Source organism: Notamacropus eugenii, chromosome 1 (assembly GCF_028372415.1).
Source record: "Notamacropus eugenii isolate mMacEug1 chromosome 1, mMacEug1.pri_v2, whole genome shotgun sequence".
NCBI lineage: Eukaryota > Metazoa > Chordata > Mammalia > Diprotodontia > Macropodidae > Notamacropus > Notamacropus eugenii.
The window spans coordinates 56,382,864-56,393,906 of NC_092872.1; the positions used below are offsets into that span (position 1 = coordinate 56,382,864).

General features: G+C 39.6%; 1 pseudogene; it reads left to right on the plus strand.

Moving 5' to 3' along the window:
- The first annotated feature begins 726 nt into the window (after window positions 1-726).
- Window positions 727-1,946, plus strand: LOC140522785 (fatty acid-binding protein, heart-like; annotated as a pseudogene).
- The last annotated feature ends 9,097 nt before the right edge of the window (window positions 1,947-11,043 follow it).

An 11,043-nucleotide genomic window follows, 5' to 3' on the forward strand; every position in this document is an offset into this window, starting at 1 on the left:
AATTCCATACTGAATTCATTACTCCTATTTTAGTCTTTTATTAATCTCATTATGCTATATTATGTCATTGTCATTAATATAAATTTTGTGTTAGTTCTAAGATCTGGTCCTATTTAGAATGTTATTTCTTAGTCTCCGTTGGCTTCATCCTTTGTACATATTTTATTTGTTGACCAGAATTCTTTACTGTGTTATGGTCTGTAATTTATATACTTCATCAGTTTTTGTGTAAGTCCCACAGGAACCTGAAGAAATATGCATACTCTCTTCTGTTCCCATTCAGAAACTTCCATCTCTATCAAATTCAGTTTTTAAAGCATTTTTAATCATGATTTCCTTCTTGTGTTTCTTTCTGGTGAGTTTGCCAAATTCACCAATAAGGTTAAAGTTCCTTATAACTACTGTCTTATTTTATATAGGCTTTGATTGCTATACTGTTCAATACATTTACTACTAATATCAATATTGTTCCACTATCTAGGGTTCCTCTTGTTATCTTTAGTATGCTCAGTTTTTCAATATAGCTAACTTTGGGGTACAGGCCAATTTCCCTAACTTTTCAAGGTACCATATTTCACCTTCTTCCAATACTTGTACTCACTGAGGTATAATATATAATTCAGAAAGGTGTTTTTAAATTTTTTATTCATTTTAAACTTAAATACAAAAAGAAAAAAAGCATTTCCATGTACATAGTACAACACAAAAAGAGGATTCAATATGAAACCATGAGGCAGTGCATTCCCAGTCCAGCCCAGTCCAGCCTCACCTCCTCTAATCTAGCGCCATGGCAGATGTTTTGGTCGGCTCCTGGAAACTGGTTGACAGCAAGAACTTTGATGACTACATGAAGTCCATTGGTGTTGGCTTTGCCACAAGGCAAGTGGACAGCATGATCCAGCCTACCACCATCATCGAGGTCAGTGGGGATACCATCACTTGTCAAGACTCAGAGCATTTTCAAGAACACCAAGATCTCCTTCAATCTGGGAGCAGAATTTGATGAGACAACAGTTGAGGACAGGAAGGTCAAGTCTCTGGTCACACTGGACGGAGGCAAACTTGTCCATGTTCAGAAGTGGGACAGGCAGAAGACCACATTCGTTCGGGAGCTCCAGGATGGCAAGCTCATTCTGACATTAACCCATGGCAGCACAGTCTGCGTTAGGACCTACGAGAAGGAGATAGCTTGAAGCTGGCCCACTGTTCGCAGTCACCTACTCTGCTGGTGGCTACCACTGAACTCACCACCAGATTGCCTCATTTCTGCACCCGTCTCCCTGCCCACCCCAGTGTTTTGTACCAATTGACTCTGGTCAAGGAATCCTGCAGAAATGGAAACCATGCTGCTGTCCTGGTCCCAGTTGAAGCCCATTCTGTATCTTTTTTTTTAAACTGCCTCTGATAGCTGGTCCCAAGCGAATAAAGCAGATCCCAGTCAGTCAAAAAAAAAAAAAATGAAACTATGAATCTCTATTTCAGTTTACTTTTTAAAAAACTATGTACTAAATGCTACACTATTGTTTTCAAAACTATCCTGCTTTTTTGTGCTTCTTTCTCAGTTTTCTATTTTCTCTGCTGCGTACTTTTTATTTTTTTCTTTCCCTCCCCATCCTGCAATAGAGAAGACCATTTGACACAGGTATGTGTATGTGTGTGTGTTGCTGTGTTCGTTCAATTATTGTACCTGAAAGTACAGTTATATTTTCCACCATTTTTTGCACTGTCCATTCTCATGTCCATCTTCTTAAATCTTCCATCAGCATTATTATTGCCAATCTTATAGATGCCAGAACTTTTATATCTCTTATTGTGATTCTCAGTCACTTCTGCAGGTTCTTGCAATATGCCCTAATTTCTCTTCTACTGTAAGTGTTGTAGTCTTGTTCTTCCTTTTTTGAAGACTTTTCCTCACTTTTTTTATCCCATAATCTTTATTCATCGTATTCGGGTCTTTTTTTCTGCTTATGCACTTCAAACTCTCTGTTTATTTTTCTGTGAGATTGCTCCTTCAAGCGTTTCTTTCTTTTTCTCTCCTTGTTCAACATTGCCTTTTTTGTTTGGTTTGGTGCATTTATCACTGTTTCAAGATGGTACAGGGGAACTGAACTTAGTCAAATATTTATTTCTTATTGAACTTGTCATTCTATACCTTCTTCATTAAAAGGCAGCCTCCCTTTATAAGTGGTATTATGACGTGGACTCTATGTTTTAATCCAGCTTTCTGTTTTTGCCCCACTTCCCCCCCCCCCCAAAAAAACTCCAAACAAACAAGTAACAACACACACCTTCTGATTCATAATGGCAGCCCTGCTATGGGTTACGGCTGCCATTGTTATGGCAATTGCTGCTCAAGCTCTTGCTGCTGCCCCTACTACACTGTTGGGAAGGCTTCTAATGTTACTACTTTACATATATACATACACACACACACACACATATATATGTATATACATATATATATGTATATACATATATATATGTATATATCAATTCCATCAAAATGTATCCCTATTTTATGGTTTTGTTTCATCAGTTTATAGTTTTTTGAGATATTTTAGTTTTAAACAATTTTAAGGTGAATTCTCAGAACTAAGACACTATGATATCAATACCAAACAATACCAATATGCAGGATGAGGCCAGGCCAGGTTTAAAAAATGGAGAAAGACATCTGAGTTCTACTAAGAATCATAAATAAGCAGATCACTAAAGGAACACAATAGGAGTTTGTCAAAGAGCTGATACCGTGGGAAGGAGCAGGAATGATGAGACCAAGCTAAAGATGAAGCATGTATGAGGGGCAGAGCTAAGGCTTGTGGACTAACCATTTAAAATAGCCAACAAATATTTATTGAACTCTAGATGCATATAAAAATCTATGCTTAGGGGTACTGAGGGAGATACAAAAATGACTGAGATGGGCTCCGTGGCCTCAAGGAACTCATAGGTTTTTAAGACACATAGACATGGAGACAAATAACTACAATATAAGACAGATAGGCACCCTGAGAGGGGTATAACAAAGTACTAGGGGATTTTTCAAAGGAAAGAGAAATCACTTTTGCTTTTGTGTAACAGATCTATAGGAAATAGGAGGCATTTGAGCCGTATCTGAGAGGATGGGTAGGATATCAATGGTCTGAGTGTGTTGGGAGGACACTCTAGGAGAAGAGAATAGGATTGAGCAAAGTCCAAACAGCAGGAGAGTTTGGTTAGAACACAGAGTATATGATGGGGAGTGCTGGGGAAAGGTATATTGGGCCCAGAATGTATGATTCTAAAAAGATGAGACTTTATCCTATAGACAACAGGGTGACCCCTGAAGTTTTCTGAAAACAAGGGGGTGACATGATCTGAATTATGCTTTAGAAAAATTAATGTGGCCATAGCATACAGGATAGTTTGAAGAGGAAAGACACCAAAGGTAAGACCAGGGTGATATAGAAGAGAGAGAGGTCATATGTAGATGGCAGTGAGATTGGAAAGGGTAAGACAGATTTGAAAACTGTTTTAAAGGTAAGATTGGCAGGACTTGTTGACTGAATGTAGGATCCTAGAAGGGGTCAAAATACATGAGATTGTGTTGCCACTAAAAGAAAAAGGAAATTCAGGTAATAAGAAATTTGGGAGCAGAAAATTATGAGTTCTGTTTCAGATATGTTATTCAGGTGAACATGTCCAGCATGAAATTGGAAATGTAAATTGGGGCTCCAAACAGACATCAGTGCTGGATTATTATAGAGATTTTAGGAATCATTTAGTCCACATGAGGAAACTGAGGTTCATAGAGTTCAAAACAAGATCCAGGACTAGAGCCCAAAGATGACCCCAGACACCCTTCTAACACTGAAATCCTACAATTTCATGATAGCATGGAGTAATCTGTGTAGAGCTAAGAGCTGAAATTATGGTACAAAACAGCCAAGGAAAAATTGTGAAGAAAAGAGAAAAACTGAAGAAATGGCTCTAGGTAGGGATTACTGAAAAGTAGAAGATGGCAGAGAAGGATGAGAGAACCATGAGACTCCAGTATTGAAGAAACTGAAGGGTATGGTGGTCAAGATTATCACGCTGAGAAATGCAAACTAAAACAACTCTGAGATACCACCTCACACCTAGCAGATTGACTAATATGACAGAAAAGGCAAATGATAAGTGTTGGAAGGGATGTGAGAAAGCTGGGACACTAATGCACTATTGGTGGAGTTGTGAACTGATACACCCTTTCTGGAGAGTAATTTGGAACTATGCCCAAAGGGCTATGAAAATGTTTGTACACTTTGACCCAACAATACACCTCTAGGTCTATATCCCAAAGAGACTACAAAAAAGGGAAAAGCACTACTTGGACAAAAATATTTATTGCAGCTTTTTTTGTGTTGGCAAAGAATTGGAAATTGGGTTGACGTCTATCAATTGGAGAATGACTGAACAAGTTGTGGTATAAGGTTGTAATGGAATATTATTGTGCTATGAGAATTGATGAGCAGGATGATTTCAGGAAAACCTGGTAAGACTTACATGAACTGATACAGAGTGAAGTGAGCAGAACCAGAAGAACATTGTATGCAGGAACCACAATATTATATGATCAACTGTGAATGACTTTACTGTTCTTAGCAATACAATGATCCAAGACAATTCCAAAGAATTCATAATGAAAAAATGCTATCTAGCTTCAGAAAAAGAAGTGATGTAGTCTGAATGCAGAAAGCATACTATTTTCCATTCTTTATTTTATTAATTTTGGGGAGCTGTTTTCTTTCACAACTTGACTAATATGGGAATATGTACGTGATTGCACATCTACAACCTATACCAAGTTGCTTGTCATCTCAGGGAGGGGAAGGAAGAGGGAAAAAGGGAAAGGATTTAGAACTCAAAATTTTTTTTTAAATTAATGTAAAAATCTGTTTTTACATGCAAAATTGGTAAATAAATAAATAAATAAATATTATTCAAAAACAAAAATAAAATTGTCAGATGCCACAGAAGAGTTCATGGTGGATGAGGACTGAGAAAAAGTCACTGAATAAAGGGATTATGAAGTTGGTTGGTGATGTCAATCACTCCATTCTAATCAGTCACCATTCTCGAAGAGGACCATGACATTAGGAAGGCGATGCCATGACTTGCAAATGGATTGGATTTAAGTAAGGCAGAGCTGTGCAAAGTCACCAGCCTTACTCTTTCCTTCAGATCCATCTGGGTCCAGTGGCAAGATATAGATCAAGATGACTGGAGATGGCCCACCAAATAAAGAAGGTAGAGGAAGGACAGCCCTACTATGCAAGCAATATATGTGGATAGGAGACAACATTCCTTATTGAGAGAATGCTGTGTAACACTACATACTTGCCATAAGAGATTTTGTTATAAGTTACCAAAGCTGGTTGTTGACATGTTTCCAAAGAAGAGCTTGAGGGAGGGGAGAGAAAGAGAAAGAGAGAGAGAGAGAGAGAGAGCACTAAATTTTGAATAACAGATTGGAGCCTTCAGACTACGGACATGGATGAGAAGACAGCTCCATTAAGTCCTTTGTTCTCCAGAGCTGACAACTCTAGAAAATGCTAAGAATGTAATATCCTTGGATGATTTCTTTGTGTCTATCTCCTAATTTGAGTCAAGATTTTATCTCAATCCCAGATGAATAGTTCATTTATTCTTATGTAGTCCTTGTTATACTCTAATCTGTGTAACTTCCTTGATTTCTGTTTGCTATTCTAATTGGATAAATGAAGGCCTTTGGTGGAACCAGCATTTGCTAAAGGTTACCGTCTTCCTCTGAGGAAGTGGTTTTCATTTTGAACCCAGGCTTTTACTCTTAGACTAGAGATATTTGAGAATTGGCAGATAAATATAATTCTAGTCCGATTTCCCTGTTGAAGACTAGAGAAGAGCCTGCCCAGACTTGGTGTTCCCGGATCTTATCTGTCCCTTCCTTCCAGCTAGGCTGTGGTCAGTACCAGCACAGCCTGTCTCCTACTCTGACAGGTGGGTCAGACCTTAGATCATATCTAGTCATTCCACCTGCATGTAAATTTATATACAAGCCAACATTTATAGGTCCTACACTGCCCTCTTCACTCCCTGACCCTTCTGAACTTAGTCTTTGGTACAACTAAATGGGGACCACTACTCAGGGGAACAGATGGGACAGTCAAGGAGCTGACCTGTAGAGGAAGAGAGAAGCTGAACTTTTGCTGGGCAAATACTGAGAAGCAAAGTTGGAGAAAGAAAGAGTGACTGTGTGTATGTGTGTGTGTGTGTGTGTGTGTGTGTGTGTGTGTGTGTGTGTGGTGTGTGTGTGTGTGTGTGTGTGTGTGTGTGTGTGTGTGTGTGTGTGAATGTATGTGGGGAAAGAATGAGGAAGAGGGGACTGGGGATAATCCTAGAGAGGAACAAGGGTTGAAGTTGGGCCTGGGAGGAAAGACAATTGAAATCTAGTGAGTAGCAAAGGAAGAGCCTAGAAACAAAAATGTATGGTCCTGTTGATGGAAAAGGAAAACGAAAAGGCACCCTCACTTGCCTTATTCTACCCTTCTCTCTTTACACCTCACCATGGGCATATTTCCCTCTGTAAGCAGTATCTAGATTGGCATAAAGTAACACACATGTTCTCTTACTATAGTGCAGAGTCAGATAACCTTCTCTAAGTGGTTAGAAGTCTTCTAGTGCTGACTGAGAAGGAATCAGGGCATAGCAAGGAGTTGCACTTCTCCTACGGAGTTTTTGTTGTTCTTATTTTAGTTTTCAGTCATATTAGTTGTGTCTGACTCTTCATTCCCTATTTGGGGTTTTCTTGGCAAAGATATTGGAGTGGTTTACCATTTCCCTGTCTAGCTCATTTTATAGATGAGGAAACTGAGGAAAACAGGAAGGTAGAGGCAACCCTGGAATGTAGATACTATTATTATTCCCATTTTACAGTTGAGGAAACTGAAGTAAATACAGGTTAAGTGACTTTCCTATGGTCATGCAGCTAGTAAATGTCTGAGAATGGATTTGAACTCAGGTCCTCCGGATTCCTGGCCCAGTGTTGTATCCACTGCCCTTAGCTGTCTCTCTTCTGTGAAGTACCATGTACTTTAGAAAAAGGCAAAATTTCAGATATCATTATGTGCTGAGGAGTGAGGTCTACAATGCAGATTCCTCACATGTAAAATGAGAAGGTAGGCCCACATGATCTGTCAGTTCTCTTTAATGCTGTCATTTGATGATCTGTGGTCTAAAGTCTTATCAGCTCTAACTTCCTGTGAGTTGATTGGTTTTGAATTTTGTTAAGGCAGGTAAGTAAGCTCTGACCCTTTAAGTGCTAAACTAGGAAACTGACTCCAGCAGAGTACAAAGAGAAGAGGCCTGAAGGCAGAAGACCAGGGTTCTTTGGGTTCTCTACTTTGCTAAAAAAAAGCTTTCTGTGCAGCCTCAGGGAAGTCACTTTCCCCTCTGTCAACCTCAGTTTCCTCTTCTGTAAAATGGAATGATTCAATAAAATGATCTCCAACGTCCTTTCCAGTGTTAACATTCAAAACATTCAAAATTTAACTAGTTCAAAGAAGTCAGACTTCTGTGGCTTTTGTAAAAGAGGTAGGAAGTCAAGCAAATCTGGAACTGATGTGGTAGGAATTACGGAGCCATTGAAGGTTTTAAGCAAGGTGATTAGAGAGTCACTGAAGGCTTGGAGCATGAGAACATAATGATGAAAACAGTTTTAAGGAACATTAATGTGCTACAACACATTATTCAGCAGAAGAAACTACAGGAATATTTCCCTGTCTTAACTTTTAAGACTCTCCACCATTGATCCTTCTCCTACCTGCCTGGCCTTGTTCCCCACTCCTCAGACACTTAGCCCTTGGTCTCTGTTGTCTAACCACTTTCTAAGCCTTGGGCATTCCTGCTTCATGTAATTTCATTTAGACTGTATCCTTCAACCTAAAACAACCCTCCTCCTCTCCCATTATCTAAGCCTTCCATCTCTCAAGGCCCCACTTGTTTTACCTGTTCCATGAACCCTTCTCCAATTTCTCCAGCCCACCTGGATTTCTCCCTTCTCTGATTTCCAATTGCACTTAAAATCATGGCATGTCAGAGCTGGAAGAGACCTCAGCAGTTATCTAGTATAACTAGTCAGGAGCACTAAAGTTCTAACACCTGATCATACTCTAATGATTTGGAGTGTGGACCTTTTGTCTCCTTGACTCTTTAAATTCTTTAAAAGCAGGGGAAATATCAAAACTCTGTTCCTGGCAACCCATGGTGCTCTGGACAGTGTGTTTTGTGAGAAAATACTGATACTACTATATGGCTTGAGGGGCTGGAGAAGAGAAAGGGCTTGGGAATTTTTAAAAAACCCAAACTGGCCCTTGGACCATCAGTTTGAAGACAGTAAGGCAAATTAGCCATGTTGAGCTTTTCTCATTCTGTCCAGGATTTGAGAGCCTCGCTCCTGCTCATTACAGTCCCTTCCTCACACACCTTACACAACTCTAGTAATCCCTTTGCTCAAATAACAAATACCAGTTCTTCATTCAGATCACACATAAACACACACACACATACACATACACATGTTTTATTCAAATTGAATCTTTAGTCCCCTCTGTCCCCGCTCACATCCTGCATCATCTACATCCCCAACCTCCTCACTCTTCCCCATGACTCAGACACGTAACCAAGCTTCTAACAAAACCCAAGGCATTTTGAGTGTAGCTATATATTAAAACAAACAAACAAACAAAAAAACAGCCATGCTTCCAGATTATCAAAGAAAATGCAGACATAAATCTATGAACCTGTGTAAAGGATTTATTGAGTTTGTACCAGAGCTGCTTGAAAGAGAAACAGAGGTGGTTTCAGAGACTTAGTGGTCCTTCTTGGGTGAGAGTGGTTTGAGCTGAGACCTAATCTTACAGGCTAGGTAAAGAGTTCATTCATTCTTGTAGATGCCTTTGTATGTCCTAATTTGCATAACTTCGATTCTGTTTGAAATTTGCTTAGGTAAATAGGTTTATTATTTGTTAAGGTCTTTTATGTTTGGTGAGAAAAATATAACATGATGAGTCAGTCTAAACCAGGGGTGGGGAAACTACGGCCTTGAGGCCACATGTGGCCTTCTAGATCCTTAAGTGCAACCTTTGACTGAACCCAAATTTTACAGAACAAATTTCAGTCCCCACCCCTGATCTAAACTAAGGTCTACCTTCCCCTTTAAAAAATGATTAGGGAAGCAGCTTTCCTTCTGAACCAGTCTTGTACTTCTAGATTACTGATATCTGAGGCAGGAGATCAATATAATTCTAGTTCAATACCCCTCTTGGAAATTGGGGACAAAAGCAGCGAGCATCCAGTCATAGTTCTTCTGTTCTCTTCAAGAGGGAAATCATAGTTTCCCCCTTGGAGAGAGGTGGGTCAGAATCCAGAGATATCTAATCCACCAATGAACTGCTTCTTTATGTTTGGACACTCTAGGTAGACATACATGGATGTGCCATCTATGTTACATGAAGTATGCAAATATACATTAGCATCTTCAAATATTTTCTGACATATACACCATGGCATCCTTTCATGCTATGTTACACACACACACACACACACACACACACACACACACAGAGCACTATTTACATGGCATCATTCACTCCCTTCTTACATGGTCTGACACCTTCTATCTTCCTTTTACATCCTGTGTGTCTCACACATATACCTCTTTCACCTTATGTTTAGCTTCTCTCTTTTACTTCAAGATTTCCCTCTCCTCTCTCCCCTTGCTTTTGGTCTTGGGTGGTATTATGTACTCCTAGCTTCTAATCCTACTCTAACCACTAGATATCATTCACAGATATTATCAACATGTTTCAAACCCAGTGTGTTCTGTGCCAAGGGAAGCACCAGGGAAAGGGTACAGGCTCTGGAGTCAGAGGAAATGAGTTCAAATGTTGTTTCTGATACATAGACAATAAATAGCTATTACATGATTTATTATGTAATACATATTCCTTGTATGGGGGGGAGCTCCACCTGCATTACATGGAGAGTATACAAGTGGAGGAAAATCCCAGCTTGTAGTAGCAATAAAGGAGACTGGGGGGTTAAAAATGAGGAAAGGAGTTCTAGGTGAGGTAGCCTCCTAATGTCACTCCACATGAAGCTGAACAAATGGAAAGTTTGACTTAGAATGCTATTCTTATGAGGCTATCTATGCCCAGGATCCCATTTACTTCAAGGGGTTATCTATGTTAGTTCTAGTGCTATGTAAATGATGATTATCTGCTTAGACATTCTCCCATATATGGTAAAATTGTTTGCCATGGGGATATGATTATACCTCTCTTGCCTAGAAAATCCAAATGAGGATAATGTCTCTGACCTCTTTAAACAGCTTAAAACCTCTCCCTAAATCTTTCTCTGTGCCAGTACTATGCACATATAGCCCTGGGTAGGAGGCAGTCTGATTTTTTTTTTTTGTCCAACACATGGACATCCACAGAATTCAAGGAGAAGGAATACAATTAGAACATAGACAATGTGAATTTTGACAAACAGTCCGGAAAGCCTCCTATCTCTTCCTTCCCTACTTGTTCTTGGGTGGAGTATCATTGAATATTTACATGTGAAGAAATCTAAGAACCAGAGGTAGAAAGCATTTCGGAGAGCATTCAGGTGAAGACCACTGGAAGCAGAAGGAGGATGGACGCTGTCATGGGAATCTGAGTCCACCTAGACAGAGGAAATAGATGAGGAAACTGGAAAGCAGCTCACGGACTTTGCACACAGGCAAAGTTCTGGGAGACTTTACTTATCTGGGTATCTGATGGAATTTGCCCTCTTCCCAAAGCAGAGTATCCAATTTCTTTCGCTTTGATTATTTCCTTCTTCAAAAGGCAGAATGTCTATTCTCATCTGACCCTGACCAAAAGGAAAAACTGGTTGCTGGGGTAGAAATGACAGGAATCCTGGGGGAAGTGATCACTACTTCTTGTAGTTTGTGATAGAAAGGAGGAAAGACAGGTATAATAATCTGACACACACACTAAA